Source organism: Poecilia formosa, unplaced genomic scaffold (genome assembly GCF_000485575.1).
Source record: "Poecilia formosa unplaced genomic scaffold, Poecilia_formosa-5.1.2 Scaffold270, whole genome shotgun sequence".
In the NCBI taxonomy this organism is placed as follows: domain Eukaryota; kingdom Metazoa; phylum Chordata; class Actinopteri; order Cyprinodontiformes; family Poeciliidae; genus Poecilia; species Poecilia formosa.
The window spans coordinates 589,095-605,374 of NW_006800209.1; the positions used below are offsets into that span (position 1 = coordinate 589,095).

At 40.6% G+C, this 16,280-nt stretch overlaps 2 long non-coding RNA genes across 3 annotated transcripts in view; one reads left to right on the top strand and one right to left on the bottom strand.

The window, feature by feature from the left end:
- The window catches only part of LOC103151084 (uncharacterized), a 22,954-nt gene continuing 6,674 nt past the window's right edge, over positions 1-16,280 (bottom strand). The window contains exons 2-3 of the long non-coding RNA XR_001664605.1: positions 1,206-1,342; positions 1-808 (exon numbers count right to left, since the gene is read on the bottom strand). This is a non-coding gene — a long non-coding RNA (uncharacterized LOC103151084). The remainder of the gene's footprint in view (positions 809-1,205; positions 1,343-16,280) is intronic.
- Positions 9,108-16,280, top strand: part of LOC107838519 (uncharacterized) — a 10,825-nt gene continuing 3,652 nt past the window's right edge. The window contains exons 1-4 of one of the 2 annotated variants that reach the window (XR_001664604.1): positions 9,108-9,538; positions 10,713-10,739; positions 11,697-11,907; positions 13,878-14,110. This is a non-coding gene — a long non-coding RNA (uncharacterized LOC107838519). The remainder of the gene's footprint in view (positions 9,539-10,712; positions 10,740-11,696; positions 11,908-13,877; positions 14,111-16,280) is intronic. The other variant, XR_001664603.1, reaches the window with a different exon arrangement.

Consider the following 16,280-nt stretch of genomic DNA (forward strand, 5'->3'; position numbering starts at 1 on the left):
TTTTTTTTATATTCAGAGGTCTTGCTGGACAGCTTCGAATGATTGTTATGCTGAACAACCCCAGTGTGCCTGAGCTCAACATCACAAACTGGTGGCTGGACATTTTCCCTCAGGATTTTCTGGTAGAGAGCAAATCTTCCAGATCCTGGATCAGCAACATGTTTGCAGAGCTTTCTTTTCTTTTTTGTTCTTTTTTTTTTAAATAAAATGCATGTTAGTTTTACCGCAGATATAACAGAATACACGCTTTTGTGTTCACCTTTGTGTGGTGGTGTTTGAAAAACGCATTTTGTAAATGCTCAAAATATTCCTGACTGGTTTTAAAATTAATTAATCTGACTATAAATCAAAAACAGAAATCTGTAAGAGGAGCTCTGTCTTTTAGCACTGTACACAGTTATCAAATAGAGTATCATATTTGATGAAAGGCTCCAAATAAAGCAAAGTTTTCATCTTTTTTTACTCTGTCTCTTTGTAAATCAGCTCTGCCGGTGTACAGCTGCTTTCAACCCTTTCAGAGGCTGAGCACGTTTTTGTTTTGTTTTTGTTTTTTTAATCGGAAGCAGTGCATGAGTCAGGACTCCCCCTGTAGAGACACTGCAGCAGCTGAATACCTTCACAGGAAGACACGGGTGTTGAAAAAGCACCTCTGGAGGAAACGGTGCATTATCTGTCTTTGCCCCTGCGTGCTCGACTCGTTTCTGGCTGTAGCATGACGGCAGCGGTGAATGTAGGCCAGGAGTCAGCGCACTTCTGCAAATGACACGAGCTGCTGTCGAGGATATGCGGCACTCCTCCAAGAAGCAACCTGGACACAATGCAGCAGTAAAAAAAAAAAAGGATTAAAATAAGCAGCTCGGCAGCTTTGCAGTGCACAAATAACAGAATAAAGAGCTGGCTCCCAGGTTTTCTGGTAAAAGTTACTTTGTTTCTTTTAATTATGCGCTGGTGGACTGAAGCAGAAACATGCATACGAGTTAATCTCAAGTATGCAAAGAGTTGGCGGGGGTAAATACAGACAACATAAAACTTTTATGGCTGCATTATAGTTTTAGTCTTAAAAAAATGACTGAAGGGGTGCTTGAAAAATGTAACTGAAGTTCTGTGATGGCTCGATCCACATCCACAGAGATGCGTTATGACTGATGCGTGTGTTCGGCGCTGCTGTAGAAGCGGGCCGGCTGACAGAGCATCTGCTCTCTCACTACAACAGAGCTGCCAGCTGTCAGACGTTCTCCATCACCGCTCCTTCACCGCCATCCATCTCACGCCGAAGGAGACCCCAAAGTTACGCCACACTTCGTATCGTTTGTGTCTCCACAGCAGGACGCTTAATGTCACTCTGAAGAAATCAAAACGAGAAATAAAAAAAAATATCTGGGATTCTCCATGCAGGTGAAAACCTGAGTGTGTCTGTGTGTGTGCAGTCTTTCCTCTGGCAGCAAAAGAGAGCTGCTTTGGTTTGTTGTTACGGCTCCACTTCACAATCTGTGAGCAATCTGTTCATTTTTTTTTTCTTTTTAATAAAAATGGGGTCAGCAAAGAAGTATTGGTCCAGAGAAATAGAGATCTTCATCTGCAAAGTCAGAATCACGTCATCCAGTCCAACTAGAGGTAAATTGTGCTAAATGCGTAAGAAAACAAACGACAAAATAACACGAGAATTATCTGAACTCACACAGTCACATAGATAAAAGTGTAGGCGAACAATTAGCACATTTATGAAAGTTTTATCCCCACATTTTCTTATGTTAATCCTACATGTGTGAAATTAATATCTTTCCTGAAATTTCTACACACAAAAAATGGGGTATTTATGTGTAGAAATTTAAGGAAATACATCAATTTAACAAAGTTTGGAATAATTCTGCAACATAACAAAATGTGGAAAAGGTGAAGTGCTACAAATACTTTCTGGACGCATTGTGTTAAAAATGTGACAGAGTTTTAGATGGCAAATTAGGAAACAGTCACAGTTACACAGATATATTAAAATTAGGCTTATTGTCAAAATACACAAAGTAGCAGTTGTTGAGACTGTAGAAGTCACTGAAAGAAGGATTTAGTGTTTAACTTGTATAAAACTCATGAAGTACCTGTTATATTTACCTATTTAAACGTATCCTGTTCAAATGGTTCATTGTGGTTATCTGAGCAAATAAACCTTTTAGCAATAAACCTAATCTGCAGTAATGAGGGTTGAAGATATTTAGGTGCAACTGTGAAAACAGCATCTAGAAAACCTTTGGGACGAGTTCCCCACTCTGAGGTGTCGTGAAATAGATGAACAATTTAAGTACACGCGTCGCGTTAAAATGAAACGGAATGTGGAGATTTTACGACGTGAAGAAGTTAATATCTGTAAAGGATTCAGAGAATCTGAATGCATTCCTGCACTGAAGAAACCAAGCTGAAATCAATATTGAACAGATGTAATCTCCAGATCCTCGAGCAACACTGCAGCATAACTGGGCTCCATTGTGTGGAGGAAACCGCAGCTTCGGCTCAAGAACACTTAGGAGAGAAAATTAACGCTGCTTCCACAAAGGCAATTTATAATTCATCACGCAAGAACCAGAAAACAACCCTCATTTATCTCATGTATTCTTAAGTTAGCCAAGGACAGCAGTGTAAGGGCGGGGGGGGCACGCTGCCAGTCAGCAACAACACACTAAGTCAAACGGTATCAACTAACTAAAATCCAGGTATTTGGATGGGAGGAGGACTCTGGAGAAATCCCATTACATCACAGAAATCCCATGCAAACACAGGATATTATGTGAACGTAGGAGGCTGCTGTGAGGCAGCGGTGGAAACCTCCACACCAACATCCACCGCCCCGACCCTAAACTCTTAGATCTTCATAAAATCAGAACAGAAAAGTTCCCAGATGACCAAACTCAATGCGTTGCAGGCCGAGCCTGTGAAAATGCAAAGCAGCCGATTAAGAACCTCCCATTTAACGCACAGTTTTAGTTGTCAATATGACCCAAATGAACTGTTCAGGTTTTTAATATGCACTTTGCCCCAGGTCCAAAAAAGACCATCTACTGTCAGGTCTATTTTGGGAAATAAATCCCTACTGTCACGTGGATGTCACAAGGCTACATTTTGTCTTATTAGACAGACACAACTGAGGAAGAAATATTTTAGTCTTCCTTAACTAAACTCTCCACTTTGTGTTCGATTAAGCCATTTAACACACATGTTTTTGTTGTTGTTGTTGTTTTTTATATGTGTTTTCATTTAGTAAAGTTAAATTTCTTGCACTGAGGGACAAGCGCTTTGGGAAAGTGCGCAGCATTCATATATGGCTCACAACTGAAAAAGCAAAGTGTTCAAAATGTCTAACAATCCTATGGACATTGTGGTACAGTACAATGTTTTCAAAATAAAACATTCGGAGAGCCACGTCACAACCGTTCTGAACTTAATGTGCCACCTTCTCTCTAGTTTTTTTTTCCTACGCTGACATGTCCAAAGCATAACCCTGCTTTGTGCCTCGGCCTTTGTGATGTTGTTTTGTTAATGTTCTCTATCAAAGATCTGAGGCCTTCACAGAACATAAAAACACTTTAATGCGCTTGTTTAAAACTGTGCATAGATAATACATCTGACTGTTCAAAGCTGGCATCCAAACATGCTTAGAAACAACCCACATGCCTAATTAGTTACTGAAATTCTGTATTTTTTTTTTTACAATTTGCTCTTTCCTTCTTTAACTTACAATGTATTCACATCAATGAATATTGTAATGCCCTCTCGGCATTTTATTTATAAGATTTTGTGGTTTTTAAGACAGTAAACGTAGAAAGATGTGTCATGGCTCTCACCATCGGGAATCAAGCTCTGATCTGATTTTCATATTAAGTAGGATTTGTACAGCTTTCTAGCAAATAAAAAAGCTTTATTAAAATCTCTGGGCTTATTTCATTGCTGGATGAAATGAGCTAATCTCACATCGTCTTACCTTTTAATGCTTTTGGTGACTGTTCGGAAATTGCTTTGAAGTATTTAAATTCTGTATTTATATTTTTAAAATATTTCTAAATGGTTGTGCCGTCTAATATTGTAACCTTTTGTGGGACTTTGTTTTTACTAATCTTTTTTTTTTTTTTCATTGACAATATTACAAAAAAATTCGCAGAACAATTATTTCTTTACTTTGACAAAAATGTCAGGAAAAAACTGAGTATCTTCCCAAAACAACTTTTAAACGCCCGGGTTTCAAGACCAAGAAGTCAATTGTCAGTCAAAGCAATTTTCATCTTGACTGAGGACTATTGAGAATTAGTCCGAACTGATGTGTAAACCAAGCAAGCTGCTGAGCTCATGGATCAATGTGTCTATTATCTTTTCCGGACAGATCAATAGAGCTGAGCAATGAGCTGTGAATCACAAAAAAAGGAGAGAAACACTGAGAGAGAGGAAAAAAGAACGAACACTAACTCGCCAGCCAATGGTTGGGCTTAACTCCATTATCTGTATGTGTCAAGAAGGTCCGCACATGACAGATAACCTTTACTTCCTCAAATGGATCCTGTCACGGTTCATGCCACGACACCAGGTGCCTTTATGCTGCTCCCTGCTTGAGCCTTCCTCATCACTGAGTTAGGTCTATAAGCTTTTATTCAGATCATGTGAAAGAGGATCAAACACAGCCGTGCTCAAACATTTTTTATATCATAGAAAAGTTAATTCATTTCAGTACCTCAACTCACTAAGTGAAACCCAATAAAAGGTTTCCCACAGAAAACTTGCGAAGCCCGGCGGTTGTGGCGCTCAGCAGTCATTCATCCAGCGGCCTGTCGTGTTTGTGAGTTACAAAATGTTTAAAGTTGACAGACAATTTGACAAATATCACTTGATAATCACGTGTTATTGGAAGATTTGAAGAATAATATCTGAACACCAACTATAAAGTCTTAAAAAATGCAAACATTAAAATAATAATAATAATAATAATAATAATAATAATAATAATAATAATAATAAATAAGCAATGCTAAGTCTGGTGGGGGCACAAGTAAAGCCTGGAGGCCGGCCAGGCTTATAAAACACTAGGGGAAACTATGCAATGGTTAGACTAATTAAACCCAGACTGATGTTTTCAAGCCATTATTTCTGTAAACATGATGATGTATAATAATAAGGACACAGCGTAATACTAGAACATGACACTAGGGTTGCAACTATTGATTATTTTAGTAATCGATTATTATATCAATTATTCTGATCATTAATTGGATTCCTTTAACCACTTAGGCCTTTTTATACAATATTGTTCACACACTAAAAGGTTCCAAGGTAACACTTTATTTGAAGGGATGTGCATAAAACTGACATGACAATCTCATAAACATGACATAACAACTGTCATGATCATGAAGGCGTCTTCATGAATGTCTATGACTGATGTAAAGAGTCATTTGGTAAATAATGACATTTTTAATGCAAAATTGCTCTAAAAGTTGCAATAAAAGTCCACTAAAAGTGCCAACTTTGCATTAAAGTCTACAAATTTACCAAATAATGCAAAAGTTAATCCCGATTAACTTTTGCATTAGTTATACATTTAATACATTTAATACAATATTAAATGTATTAAATAAACATTTAATACATGTATATTTTTTATAAATAAAAAACATTTAATACAAAAATGTGGGCTCAGTAAAAACTGTTTTTAATACCTGCTCTAAGATTGAATATGACTGTATAAGTGCACATAGAGGACTCTGCTCACTATGATCTATGATCCGTATCACTTATTCCAACACATGGCAGCCTCTGGTGCACTAACAATAGGTAACATTAAGTCAAAAAGAACCAGAGGTGTTGAAGTGAGATTAGCCAGGTAAAGAACAGCCAGGTAATCTAATAGGATGTGTAAAAGGGCCCTTCCTCATGGCTTATTCATTACAAGGGATGTCATTACCGAGCGCGGTTTGGGCTATGGGAGGGATGTGCTGGTGGGGGCATTTTCACCTGGAGTCACAGAGTGCAGAGGAGAGCATGGGAGCTGCAAGACTGCAGCAGCAGCAGCTGATCAGCTTGACTGCATGACATGGAGGAAACGGCTCTCAGCTTTAATGGTTGCCATGCAAACATTTACCAAGGTTACCAAGGAGTTATGTGAACTAGGTCCTAGGCAATAGTACTTATAACATGGCAAAAATGTCTTGTTATAAGTGAAATAATCTGCCTGTGGAATAAGGCATTTTCTATCAATATTCAAGAATGACTGACTTAAAGTAAGCTCCTATATCTCGCTGAAAAGTCTCTCATAAGTTAGTTTTGTCTTATTTTAGCAGTACTACGATATTTGCAGGAAAAACGTGATTATTTTGCGTACAAGACAGGGCAGTAATTATGAAAATACAAGACTTAGTGCAAAGAAACAGTGTCTATTTCGTATAAAGCATCAATCTAGTGGATAAACTGAGACCTTTTTCTCTAGCCTAAGATAAATATATTCTGTACTTTGAACCTCAAATGACATATTAATGAATTTGGTCCACTAGTAACTCAATATAATAAAAGGCAATGTCAGATTTGTTAATCGTGGCTTGTAAAAACAAACAACACTATCTAATCGTGGGGTGTACTAAGGTGATGAAATGCAGACTGAATTTTCTATTTTAATGCAAGCTGCTGGACTCCTTGTTAATACTCTGTGAAAACATAATTTTCTTTACAAGTCTGTCTTCTGGTGAGTCTAGGACATTTAGTTCATTTGAGTTAATATATCTGAATCAAAAGTTGCCAAAGAGTTATGATGTTAACACCAAACATGGGCATCAATGCCAAACACACCCAAGTAGTGATAGCAAAGTCTCCAGCTCAACTTCGATTCCACAAAGTGAAGATTTTTATGATAGTTTGATCAGCAAGGAGGAGGAAGTCAAGAGAAGAGTGAAATCATCCTGGATTTAGAGAAGTTCTCTGACTTTAATTCAAAACAGTGATGAATTACTACTTGTCACATAAATTGTAACTGAAACCTGTGACAAAACTGTCTTCCAGCCTAAATTAATGTAGGCATAATTTCTACTGCAGTTCTGACCAGGATTCTTACTCTTATTTATAGAGATGTAGCTGTGTCACCAGAACGCCATTGTGCAAGTCTCACTTTTCTCCACATAAACAGTTCATGTTTTACTTCAGAGGGTTTAAATATGCAACAATAATGTCCTTGTTGAAAATATAAAGACGTCTGTCACACTTTGGGTTGTTGATTTCCTTACACTGAAGATAATATTGAGGGATAATACTCAGGAAAAAAGTGTTTTAAGCCACACACAAAAAAAAAAATCTTTACGTTTTTACGTATAGCAAAACGAATATTCGCATACATTCAACATATTCAAATTTTTTTCGCCACACGATTTTTGATTTTTAAAAAGTGCATTTTGCTGTAACTTATCTGCTTTAAAACCAAAAGGAAAGGGTGATTTCAAGATTCTTATATTTTCTGGCTCTGAAATATAGCAGTATATGGCCTCTAAGATAGATAAATAAAAGATAATATAAATATAATAAATATAATTCTGTGTGAGATATGGGAAAGTCAGTGTAACTGAGTGAAATGCTTAAAAATATTGCTATTATTACTAGCACTAAAACTACTGCTGGTCCTACTATTACGGTGACTACTATGACTACAATAATAACTATAATAATAACTATAAAAATAATAATATTAATGCTACTAGCACTATTCTGCTGGGGCATTCAATTAACATTTTTAATATTTCGAATACAGTTAAAAAAAAAACAAGATCAAATTGATAGATGATGAATTTGCACATAATCATAATACAAAATTGTCACATTTTTCATAACATCACAGCTCAATAACTACTCATATTACTCATATGAGCATTTATTGATATGAAAAGCCTCACACAGCTGAATCTCCAACAATACATTGTGGGACTTGTGCTGATTCAATAATCTGCACCACCAATGCTGCATCTCACACGAGTGAAGCTGCAAGCTAATTGGGGGAAAAGCCTTTGCATAATATACAAACTCTAATGAGCTGGAAAGAGATGAGCATAAACCTAGACTAGATGGGATCAGGGTTAACTTGAGATAAATGAAGCTATTATTTTTTATTTCCAGTAAATCGAGCCTCGAGGCATTTACCTGAGGGCCAAGGCGCTACGAAGCCATGAATAAAAAAAAGAAAAAAGAAAGACTCCTGCAGTGAGAAGAAGAGAGCACTGCACTGCTGCAGGAAAACAGCCAAGACGCTAATGGGTAAAACACAGAGGATTTCTTATGGAGACACCATTATCAGCACAGTGTCCAAATATCATCACTTGAAAGCTGGGAATTGAACCTGTAAAAAAAAAGAAAGAAATTTTTTATAGAAAAACATCATCGGGGGGGTGGGGGGAGAAAGTGACGCTTAAAGCCTGACTAAATGATGGATGATCTCACCCTCACTGTAATCTATACGAGACAAATTCAGTTGGTCAAGATTTTTCTGTTCCTAGCGCACTGCAGAATGGCACCAGTAGAACATTGCATCATGGGTAATGAAAGGTAGGCAGTTGCAGATTAAGGACATTTTGCTCCACTGAGGGGAATTTCGTTCTGTACCTCAGAGAACAATTAAACTTGAAACAGGACTTCAGGAGACAGTTTGCAGGGTTGCATGGCTGCGATTGTGACATCAATTCATGTAATTTATATACTTCGTCAACCCTTAAGACCAAAATAAATTAATATGGGTAATGTCACATTTTCTAATATTGCAAACCGCATGTGAAGAGTTGGGAGACATCTATCCTCGCAAGAATTATTAAAAGGAAATTTAAGACTTCTAAGGCATTTGAAAACTTTCACACCACTCCGTTTTTTTTTTTTTTTTACTTTATTGAATATTTTGTTTAATATTTAAATAAAATACACATTTCCATACCTTTTAGAAAATTTTTAGTAATAATGATAATAAACAGAAGAAACAGGATGTGCATATGAGGAACGGCTACTGGTGTTAACATGAGTATGAGTGGATGGTGAGTTATGTTTGCACAGAGGGGGTCTCTCTGTTCAGAGGAGTCCTTTGCACTGATGATTCTTCTGGGAAGAAGGGGCGGGGGGAGGGGAGATAGAGGATGAGAAGGAAGGATGCTGAGGAATGTGGAGAGAGGGGAGGAGAGGATGTGCAACACCGACTGACCCTGGAGGTTGCGTTCCCCTTTAAAAGTCCCATCCCTCTCAGATACGCAGAGCTCATGCAGGATCTGCTGCGGCAGTGGGGGAACACTGCTGAGCTGTGCAGTTTGTGCTGCCAGTGAGCGTGCAAAGAAGAGGAGGGGGGGAACAAGCGTGCACCGGAGAAAGGAGGAGGAGTAACGGGAGAGAGAGAGTGCAAACAATGTCATTCTGTTCAGGAGGCAGTGCTGCAGTCAACTTTGCCGCGCCATGAAAGCACATCACCAGTGACCAGGAGGCTCGCAGAGAGTGAAGAGAAGTTTTCGTCCTCTCCTCCTTCGCTGTGATGCGGTGCCTGACTCTTCTGTAGGTAAATATCCCGTCCTCCTCTAGTCCGCTTCACCTTGCATGCTCATCTGCTTTAGCTACTGACCTGTTTCTAAAGAATGGCATATTCCTCGGATTTACACTAGATGAGTTGATGCGTGCCTGTCGGTGTGCATGCCTGCAGTGCCGAAGCTCCAGGCTGCCTCTGCCTCATCACTTGCAGGCAGTGGCCAGACAGACGGAGCCACTCGGCTAGCAGTCAGGCTCCACTGCTCCCTCATCCATGTTTAACACATAGTACAGGCTGGAAATAGCGGCCGGCGTGTCAGATAGCGGCCGCTCGACAGGACTCCATTTCTCACAAGGGCACTGAAAACTTAACCGGGATGCAAAGAGTTCCCCTCCTCTAGTGGAGAGACTTCCATCTTTGCTGACTTTGCTGATTTTTTTTTCTTTCTGCCTGCTGCTAGCTTTGTGTTTACATTTAAAATAGTGAGTTTATTGTGATTAAAATGCTTGAAGTGTGTAAGGAAGATCTGCAACAATGACTGAGTCGAGTAGGTAGCGAGTGGGAAAATGAAAATGAGGCCACAGTGGCCTGTGTGGGACAGGGAAGCTGTGGTGCAGTCTTGAAGTTGTGCTAATATGACTCCTCAGATGTCCTATATGAGGATGCTTTTTACAGACTTCACGCTGATGAAGAGAAACAGTGATGCCTCTGGATGCACAAATACTCTTGCAGTCCATAATTTCACTGCAGCAGTTTGTCAGAATTCAAAAGTCAACGTTACTCGTTCTATACCAAACTTTAAGAGCTTTTAAAAACAAGATTTAAAAGAAAAAAAAAGTTTATAGAGGTGGTACATGTTCAAAATGTGAGTTGGTGTAAAATACAAGTTTCGAGAGCAGCCGGGTTTGGGTCAGCAGCGAGTTCACTTTAGGTAACGGTGCTAAGACGACGTGGCGTTGAGACGGCTCTCTGTGGAAGAACTCACAGAGGACGGCTCTACGGCGCTGCGCTGTGAGCGTCACATTAAACAGGAACATCTGCAGTTCTCCTGCACGCCGGCTCACTGGGCTGAATGCTGCACTGCCGGCACAGGAAACTGCCGCACTCACCTGATGTTTCTTGCACCTCTGTTCTTGCCCTGCCCCCCACCTCCCAACCCGTCTCCTCTCCTCTCCTTCCCTCCGCCTCCATTTCTCCTGCTCTCCAGTTTCTCCTACTATAATCTTGCTTGCAGGTACAGTTGGCCAACAAAGCGCCTCACTGGCATGCTTTGCACCTCAGTGATTCCGCCCCCCCCCCCAACCTCCTCTCTCTCCTTTACTTCACCACACCCCCCACCCGCTGAAAAGTATGCAGCACATGCTTTCACCCTTTCACCATCCTCCTTGAGCAAATTGCCTGACAGAGAACAGAGAGAAGAGAGGAAGAGCCAGTGAGGAGGCAGCAGAACACCGATCCTGCAGTGTCCTGCAGCAGCTGTACTCCTGCAGTGCTGGCCCACAGCAGCGCGCTCACACACACACACGCACACACACACTCTGACATACACAGACGTAGGAATATTTAGATACACACCACCTCACAACTATCATTTACTCGTCAGAGAGTCCTCTTCTCACGTGACACGTCCGTGTCCGAGTTTAAAGACAGAACAGAAACAGATGAATCCCCCCCCACCACCACCCTCCACTCTGAACCGCTCCCCCCCTCCCTCCTTCCTCACCCCCGATGGTGCATTGTCCCATTCCAGCACTCCTGTTCCGATGATGTAATCAATGCAGCAAGCTTTGAACTTGCTGGGCTAGGGGTTCCTCTGCACGACCCCCCCCCCAACCCACCCCTTCACCAACAACTCTGACTGACAGAAATAAAAGTGAGGCCTCACTGCAGTCCCAGGTAGGACAGGCAATAAATTCAGGTTTTATGCATGGATTTGACTTTTGCACAACAGAAAATAATTTCCTCTGAGTGGCCTCGCTCAGTGGACGTCCATATTTCACTCTTGTGTAAACAGAAGGTCAATTCTTGCATAAATTAAAAAAAAAAAAAACAGCAGGCACCACCACAAAAAAACAACATCACAAAAAAAAAAAAAAAAAACACCCTGGGAAATGCAGTGCTGCATCATGGCTGTCAGTGAATTAACGCCACCACATCCAGGCAATTTCCCCCTCTCCTGCCCTCTTCACAGAGTTCCTGTCTGGTCGCCCGCAGTGGGACAAAGACGAAGCTCCAGGCACAGCTCACAGCTCTGCGAGTGTGGCATCCTGGTGACTTTGCTCTCTCATTGATGAGGTCATCGGCCTTGTTGACGGGCCGCAGCGGAGGGCGACACCGCTGATGTGTAGCACGCCACTTTTAGGAGACGCTCAGGTAGCCAAACTCGGGCCATATTGTAGCAGGTGAGTTTTGCTGAGCTGGCTTCTGCTGCTGAAGCCAGAATCTGCCTAGTGATCAACTTCCTCTAACAGCAGTGATGAACTGGCATCACCTCCTCCTCCAGATAAAAAAAACCCGGCTACTCAACGTAATTAGCACTCATGGATACTGATGACCTGGCACATTTAGCGTGGTTCACCATCTGAGCGGCTAAGCAGAGCGCGATGCAAACAAATTCGCCTCCCTGATCCGTCTGACGGAAGATCCGTTCGTCGCTACGTTAATGAATTGCTTTTAAGTTCAGATCAAACATCAAATGTCGCGAAGGAAGCATTAATATTTCACATGGATTCCAAATCTTTGCTGATGCATTCCCTCTGATTTTCGGTTTTATAATTCATGCTGATGGGCTTCATCTGTAATTGATGTGACCTACTGTATAATATGATCTGATGAATCAGCAGCTTTCATTAGTATGCTGTGCTGGTGCCCAGTTACAGCTTCTGGTGCAGATAAAACCCGAACCACCGCAGACAGAACTGAAGGTAAACTTACGATCTTTCAGATTTTGCGTTTTATGTGTTATGCGCTTCACGTTATTCAGCTTCCACCAATGAAGAGTGAGATTTTGGTGCCGAGTATCGGATGTTGGCGGCGGTGTGACATTTTCATGGGACAATAATCCTCAGTAAAAATACCGCAGTTTTTTTGTGGCTTTTGGTGCAAAAAAAAATGTCAAAGTGCAACAAGACCTAACAGAGAGATGACTCCTATAGTTGCCAAAGTTATAAGAATATTGATTATTCCAGTTTTAGTGATGTTGTCAATAATATTTATCACTATTTTGATAATTAGGTTCAAGCTGAAAAATAAAAAAGTAGTTTTATTGGCTTTTTTGTGCAGAGTATTACATCATTTTACACTTCTGCTCTTTATAACAAGCAAGAACACAAAGCTCATATTAGAAGTCAGAGTATCTGAAAGTTAAATTTAAGATCTCTGTGTGCAATAAAAATATCTAAAGTTGATTTAATAATGAACTTGTCTACAGGTAAGCTGAATATTATTCACACCCCTGGGCATATTTAAAATAAATTAGACTCTTTTTGTGATCCGGCAGGAGTCATGGCTAAGTCTGGCGCAATAAGCAATTAATCAATTCATCCCATGACAAATTAAAACGGGCTCGATAATTTCCATTCTGATGATTAATAATTTTTGAAGGGCAATTTTGTTTACAGAGACTTCATGCCCAGATTTATTAATGGTTTTGGTGGTTTTGGTGTAGTGTGTGCTTTTTATTTTTATTTTGTTCGTTGTTTTTGGTTGTGTTTATTTAAAATATCTTGCAGTTCCAGTGATAGGTGTTCTTCACAAAATTTTAATTTATTGGCCTGTGAAAGGGAGAAAATGTATTATTATGTCATTATCAATATATAATTCGAAAAAGGTCTCAAAACAACATTATTGTGACAGGCCTAAACATGTCTGCTTGATGCAACAGGCATCACACTGTTTCACAGATAATTAAATGAGGATTCATATTTTAGCCTTTTTTTTTTCAGCCAGCTCACTAGCAGTGCTCAGCCACACGGGGGTTAAGGGCAGTGTAGAGTCACTCTACTGTAAAACACTCCTTTGCCGTCTCATTAAAATCCCTTTAAACCAGAAACAGCACGAGAAATTTGAGCCGTTTTGAAACTACAACTTTCTAAAACCAGTAAAAAAAAAATCCACATTGTCAACAACAACTTAAGAGCTGCCCTGTTCAACAAAGCAAACACAAGTTGTTTTCCCCTTTCTATTAATATAATAAGACAAGCCAGGCCAGCGTATTAAAGCCGTGTCACGTCATCAGCTGGAGCAGTAACCCCATCATCTGCTTAAGTGTCTCAAAGTGAAAGCTAAGCTAACAGAGGAGGCTGAGTCACGCTGGGTCCTTTCTGGGCTTCCCCCTTCTCTGATCCTCCGCTCCTCCCCTTCTGTGGTCTAGGCTCATGAACCGGGTTCGACTGCTGGTGGCGTGTTGGAACATGCCTTGACTTGTTGTGCTGTCTGGGTGAAGCACACACAGAAAGAGAGAGAGAGAGAGAGAGAGAGAGAGAGAGGAGGCACAGAGAAAGAGAAGAGGCTGGTGGTCAACTGGAACCTTGTGTGAAGTGACCCTGCAGCGCCCTGCACATTTGGGTGGATGGAGGAGCTGCGCCGCCGCCGCCTTATTCCCTGGTGAGTGTGAATAATCGCTTCTGACTTTAATGTTAGAACTTATTTCAATAACATGGTTCACTTTTGCTGTATACAGAGCCAGTTAATCGTGGAGCATTTCATATTTTATAGCATAGGGAAGTCAAAAAGAGCTGACTCGAAGGCCTCAGACAGGCTAAATCAAGGTTGTGAGTTATTTAAATGTCAACGGTTAATTTTAAAATGACAGCTTTCGGTGCTGTGAAAGTGTCTTGGTAACTAGGGAAGAGGTTGCTGAATGCACAGGACAGCCGGGCAAAATACAAAGGGCCATGATAACATCCGTGTGGATTCTGAACTAAGAGAAATGTGGAATTAGCAACATCCCCTCTTCAAAGCCGGGAGGAGGACGACGACTTCCTACAGCTTCTACTTAGGAGTGACGATACACTCAGAGCGTTCTCGCTCTCAAAAGAGAAGTGTCGTCAGCGCTTCTGCCAGATTGCACTACAGTGTACACAGAGACGCTGATAACACCAGGACGGGCTTTCCACGTTGTCGCTCTCATCACATGTTATTGATAAACTCAACAGAGAAATCACATTGAAACGTCTGAAAACTGAACAACACACAAACCCCTCGGTGACTGTTCACCGTCCGGCGTACTATGACCCGTGTGTTTCACACGAGCCTACCATGACGACTGGACCATTAACCCACTCCTCTCTGTGGAAGCAGAAGGGATTTATTCACACTGGTTACCAGAACAAAAGCATGGCAAGATTGTCTCTAAACTTCGGTTTCAAATGGTTTTGATTTTCCATCATGCAGCTAAAAGTAGCTTTTTTTTGTGAAGTCAGAGGAAATGTCTGAGTGTCCGGCTGTTGAAGCATAGAGTTACACAGCAATGCCTCTCTCCCTGCTGCTGCAAACTGAAAGTCAGCTGGTTGCAAAAAGCCCCCAACACTTTTCTGTGCAGTGCCATGGAGTCTAAATCGTCTGCTCCACAGAACAGAATCGGCAACTTGAAAGTACTCGACTGCCATATTTTATTTTACTTCGTCAATGAAAAAGGCAAATATATTAAAAACGAATCATTTTCCTTTTAACTACTAAGCAACAAACTCATCAGCAAAATTTCCAGGAAACGAGGTAGAAAATAAATAATTACTGTAGGTCTGAAAAAGGGTCTCGGATGTTTGCTCTGATAAAGGATCGGGAGCCGTAAAAAAAAAAGTTATTCCAATGTCCCCCAGGCTCCTGCACCAGCTTATGAAAAGAAGAACAAAGTCAGCTCCTGGCTAATATTTCTGGTCGCAAAAAAAATTCATTTTCAGTACTTGGAAATGCATCACTCATCTTAGGGTAACTGTTTTAAAACTATTTTTAAAAGCTAAGAGTCTTCCAACCAGCATGACAAATTAAACTTGCATTCCTGATTAAAGAGCAGAATGGAAACTAAAAGATAATATTCTCCTTAATAAGCACTAGAGAATTATTAACATGTTTAGGGGGTTTTGTTGTTAAAGTCAAGACATAAAAGTTGAAATAACAAAAATAATCAACATGTTAGCTGATTTAGCAGCCATCGTAATACTTGTGTACTTTTGTTTTGAGTTAAAGCAATTAGCTAATATTTTATTATTTTCTTTATTAACATAATACCAGGAAAACCTTACATATGAATGAGGTCACACTGTCCCATGACTCGCTTACTCACAAACAAAATGCTTTTCAAAGCACAGAAGCAATTATTATTTATTGCTTCTCATTACGCTGAATTGAAAGGCCTCCAGCCTCTAATTTATAAATTAAAAGCTTCGCTACTATTCAGAAACCTCCCTATACAATAACTACTAACAGCTTTGTCAGCCATAAGATGATTATGTGAGCACAGAGGGACCGAGCCAGAGAGGCATGACTGCTGAGCTCTGTGAGCTGACACTAGTGCGACCGAGGAGCGCAGAGCGGCGCTGGAGATGAGGAACGAAACGCACGCCGCCGCCGGCTGCCACGGTGGAGCCGTGTTTTTAGCCGACACAATCTGAGGCCTGACAGCAGTGGGATCCAGTGTAGGTGAGCCTTGGTTTGGGTTAGGCTCTGAGTGTCAGTTCGTGTCAGTGCAGACGTGTCTTTTGCTCTTGAAAGGAAATGCTGGGTGGAGGTTGGATGTGTCACAGAGTTACAGACTTATAGAGGAGTGTCGCTGCTG